Genomic DNA, 5,224 nt, shown 5'->3' with positions numbered 1-5,224 from the left:
GCTTCTCTCTGCTTCCTTGTTACTATATAAAAATGCAACAGATTTCTGTATGTTGGTATTGTATCCTGCAACTTCACTGAGTTCATGTATTCTGATACTTCCTGTTTTTTATGGGTTTTTTTTCGATGGGAACTTTTGGGTTTTGTATGTATAGTATCATGTCATCTGCAATAGTGACAGTTTTACTTCCTCCTTACCAATTTGGATGTTTTTTTTTCCTTGTCTGATTGCTATGGCTAGGACGTCCAGTACTATGTTGAATAAAAGTGTTTAGTTCAGTTCTTTTTCTGAGGTTTTATCCTACTCTTTTGTTTGGAGCATATTCCTCTGTCTCCTGATTTTGTTGACTTTGTCTTTTTCTGTGAATTGGGCAGAACAGCTACTTCTCCTGAACTTGAAAGAATGGTCTTAGGTATGGTTGTCCCATGTGTAGACTTTGTGTACCTGGTGACGGGATGGCTGCACCTATAGCTCCGGGGGGGGGGGGCGGTCCCTGGGCCCTTGGTGCTGGGACTGCCCCGGGGCTCTCCAAGCAGAAGGCATGCCTTTCATTTTAACAATTATTCAAAAACCTCTTTAAAAAAATTTATTTATTTATTTATTTGACAGAGAGACAGCAAGAGAGGGAACACAAGCAGGGGGAGTGGGAGAGGGAGAAGCAAGCGTCCTGCTGAGCAGGGAGCCCAATGCGGGGCTCGATCCCAGAACCCTGGGATCATGACCTGAGCCGAAGGCAGACGCTTAATGACTGAGCCACCAGGCACCCAAATACCTCTTTTTAAAAACAAAATATAATCATATATTTTTCCAATGTATTCTATCATGAGCTTATTCTTACAATATTAAGTATTCTTCAAAAACATAATTTTTAATGACAGCATAGTAAAGATACTCCATTATCTATTTTGATATCTGATTTGTTATTTTACTTGACCATATCTATACATAATTCTGTAACCATCTCTACACATAACTCTAATCACAACTCTGATTATTTAGTTAGGATATATTTTTAGGAAGAGAATTCCTGGGCTAAAGATGAGGGGACCTTACTTATAACCAAGTTACTTATCAGATTTATATCAAGATAGAATCCCTTTGGCAGTGAATGAGAGAACCATCTCACCACACCATTATGAACACAAGGATAGGTTCAAATTGGATAAGTAAAAACTAGGTGTCTGATTAGTGATGACTAGCTTTCTGACCTAACCCTCTCTTGGGGTCTCAGTTTCCTTATGCATGAAAAGTGGGGAGGGGACTAGACTCAGTCATGCCTAAGGTATGTTCAGCTGTAACAAATAATAATCCCCTTCATCCTTGAGTTATCAAGCATTTTAATGCTGTCTGGAATTAAGAAATTGCTTACTATCTTAGTTTGCATCTCTTTAGGAGCAGTGCAATTGATTAGGAAGAGGATCCCAAGAAAAAAATTCATAGGTAGATGTGCTCTAATGAAAAACCGTATTTGTAAATCAAAGTTCTAATTTTTTAATTTTTATTTATTTTTTAAAGATTTTATTTATTTGACAGAGAGAGACACAGCGAGAGAGGGAACACAAGCAGGGGGAGAGGGAGAAGCAGGCTTCCTGCCGAGCAGGGAGCCCGATGTGGGGCTCGATCCCAGGACCCTGGGATCATGACCTGAGCCAAAGGCAGCCGCCCAACTGACTGAGCCACCCAGGCGCCCCCCCCCCTTTTTTTTTAAAGCAGGAATTTTTAAAGGTTAATCCTAATATAATTCAGTTTCCTTTAAGTAGCAAACTTGCCTGGTACAGTGAAAACCTGATTTAATTGCCCCCAAACATTTGCTTTTAAGTAATTTTTCAGAAAGCTAGCCACTGTGTAAATGATAGTTCAGATACTATCTAAGCTATAGTGCTCAGATAGCTCAGTGGCAGGTCTTGAGAGAGATCCAGGTCAAAGAACAAAACAAAGGTGTCACTGTAATTTTACTTTTTTTTTTTTTTTTAAGATTTATTAGAGCGTGCAAGCAGGGGGAGGGGCAGAGGGAGAGAGACAAGCAGACTCTCTGCCAAGTAGGGAGCCCAACGCAGAACTAGATTCCAGGACCCTTAGATCATGACCTGAGCCAAAGGCAGATGCTCAACCAACTGAGCCACCCAGGCACCCCTATAATTTTACTTTTAGATAAACTTGTAGCAGAGACTGGTTGGGGTGGGGGGAGTGTTTGACATGCACACTAATGGTTTTCATATATTTAAAAAGTTCTCAAAAAAGTAACTCAATCTAAAAATGACTGAGAGCAACCCTCCCCTCCACAATACTTTAGGGAAATACTAAGAAAGAAGAAATTGTTATAAAGTCCACCTAACATGGCAATTTCTTACTTCTCCCAGTATTGTTCTTATTAATGCCTTGCAGATGTCTTCTATGCAAACTAATCTTTTTTTTTTTTTTTTTTACTATCAAAGGTTGAGCTTGTTCAGATAGTCATCGATGGAGTCAACTACCTTGTGGATTGTGAAAAGAAGCTGGAGAGAGGCCAAGATATTAAGGTCCCACCACCTCTGCCTCAGTTTGTCAGGAAGTGAACTTTTTCTTTTCCAAACTATAAATAATCTGTCTGCTGGTATGACAGACATGAAGAAATTTTTACTCTGAGAGTTTTTATAGACTTGGAAAAATGTAAAATTGTCCTATCTTTAAAATAAAACTCTCCTTAATATCCTCAGTTTCCCTGATGTTTAAAAATCCTACTCCGAAGGCAAATACATCAAATTACAAGTAACAGCAGGCAAAAATATGGTAAGGCAATGATAAAACATATTTCTAAGACCACTTACACACAAATCTAAAAACCCTCCAATCATCTAGATGCTATATCAACACTGTAACAAAACTTTATGGACAACACTGGTGTATTAGTCCCTCGTTTTCCAATCATGTTTCTAGCAACTAGAACAAGAGGAGATTGATTTCTCTTGAGGGTGTGGAAATAAATACAACTATACAAATGACCAACAGAGGCTACTTACTCAGGGATAGATACAGAAAGGGAGTCAGCCACCATCACTTAAATTTGTCAGAAATTCAAATACAAGCACACGATAGCCCTCTGGTGACAAATGGGAGTTTCAGGTATAAACTGATTGGGGTTGTAGGCATGGAGAAACTGAAGGCCGAATAACTCAAAACAGGGTATCCAATGGAAATGGTTTGAGAAAAGTATTTGGCTTTCTTTGGTTGGTCCTGAGTTGGAATAAGGGTAAAAAAAAATTAAGGAAGATGGCCGCCATTGACAACGTCAAATCTCTCGGCTGCTAAGTTAGATTGTGGCTTGGCTTCCTAGACTGGTTGCTGCAAAGATTATGAGTTAAATAGGGTCAAGATTATTAGTTAGATACAGTCTGAAATTTTATGTTTGTATATTTACTCTCTCAAGAGAAATCCACAGTTTGAGGTCTAATACTGAATATGTGTTTAGTATAATTTGAAAGCTGAATTATTCCCTCAGCACGCATATCATTGTATAAAATTTTATTATGCTTTTACGGGCATCACAGAAGAGTTAGGGAGAACTCTGTAGCAAGTTACAAAATTATACAACATAAAAATTGTTAGCTTCAATGACAGGAATGAGATCAAGTTATGCATTCTGTAGGTGAGCACTGTCAGTGCTAGGGTAAAAATGAACTACTGCTTTAATGTACACATTTGCCTTCCATCCTGCTACACTGAGGAAAAAATGAAATAAAAGAGAGTGCTGATAGGCACCGCCTTAATTTCTGAAGGGCAAACTGATGTGTGATAATTCAGACAAGGAATCTGCAGTCAGTATAATTGAGGACATCATGTTAAATACCCTGAATGGGATGGGGTGGTGGACGACTGTTTGCCAATCAAGGCCTGTGGACAGATGAGCGATCAGAACCTCATCCAGTGACTGGCCTTCTAGGGACAAATGGATAAAGGGTAGATAACACTGGTGTTGTGGCCAAACACATCGACTGTACAGGCACATTGCCTGGCACAAGTCCCAACTCTCCCACCAAATTCCATTAAATGATTTATTCAGCCTCTGTGTTCCTCAGTTTTCTTTGTATATAAGGATCCCAATGACAATGACTATCTCATAGGGCTGTTGGGAGCAGAACATTGACAACTGGAAAGTGCATGTAGAAGTGCTCATCACATTGTATGTACTATGTAAGGGGCTTGTGAAAGAAGTTATAAAAGGATAGGAACCACTACAGTAATGTTATGATAACTGATATCTCTGAATATCCCTTAAAACTATGCTTTAGGGCTAACCAACAGATCTGGACAGTCCCTCTTCTGAAAGGTCTTCCAAAGTAAGAGGTAAATGAAGGCAAATGCCTACAGCTAAAGAAACCTAAGCATATAGGAGCTGAAGAGACCAACAGAGGCATATGCCAACATTATTTTTCTTTCTTTCTTTCTTTCTTTTTGAAGAAAAGCTGAAAAGCAAGCAGTGGCATAAAAATATATGGATACCGATATAAAAGGAAAGCAAGCCTTGGGATCTAAACCTACACCAAAACGTTTACAGAAGAGTTAATACCTATTCATCTCAAGCTATTCCCAGAAACAGAAGAGGAAGGAAAAGTTCAAAATTCATCCTACCACACCAGCATTAGCCTGATACCAAGATCAAAGACACAAAGAAAGAAAGAAAAACCACAGGCCAATATCTTTGATGAACACATGTAAAATTCCCCAACCAAACATGAGCAAAAGAAATTCAACAATACATGAAAAGGATCGTTCATCATGGTCAAGTGGGATTTATCCCTGGGATACAAGGGTGGTTCAATATCCACAAATCAACGTGATACATCACATTAATAAGAGGAAGGATAAAAACCATATGGTCATCTCAGTAGATGCAGAGAAAGCATCTGACAAAATACTACATCTGCTCATGATACAAAGGCTCACCAAAGTGGGTTCAGGGGGGAAACAGAAATGAACATAATAAAGGCCCTATATGAATAACTCACAGCAAACCACATACTCAATAGGTGAAAAACTGAAACCTTTCCCCTAGGATCAGGAAGACTACAAGCATGTCCACTCTCACCACTTTTATTCACCATAGTACTGGACATCATAGCCACAGCAATCAGACAAGAGAAAGAAAGAAAAGGCATCCAAAGTGGTAAGGAGGAAGTAAAACTGTCACTATTGCAGATGACATGATACTATACATACAAAACCCAAAAGTTCCCATCGAAAAAAA

At 39.0% G+C, this 5,224-nt stretch overlaps 1 long non-coding RNA gene across 1 annotated transcript; it reads left to right on the top strand.

Annotated features, from left to right (window-relative positions):
• The first annotated feature begins 6 nt into the window (after nt 1-6).
• Nucleotides 7-4,733, top strand: LOC145718340 (uncharacterized). The gene is made up of 2 exons (XR_014141734.1): nt 7-2,769; nt 4,438-4,733. It is a non-coding gene; the product is annotated as an uncharacterized LOC145718340 (long non-coding RNA).
• Nucleotides 4,734-5,224: the final 491 nt, after the last annotated feature.

The sequence above is a fragment of the Leptonychotes weddellii genome, unplaced genomic scaffold (genome assembly GCF_054177405.1).
Source record: "Leptonychotes weddellii isolate Sample4059 unplaced genomic scaffold, ASM5417740v2 HiC_scaffold_14327, whole genome shotgun sequence".
Classification (NCBI taxonomy): domain Eukaryota; kingdom Metazoa; phylum Chordata; class Mammalia; order Carnivora; family Phocidae; genus Leptonychotes; species Leptonychotes weddellii.
The sequence above is the reverse complement of the archived record's forward strand: the minus strand, read 5'-3'. Positions and strand labels throughout refer to the sequence as shown.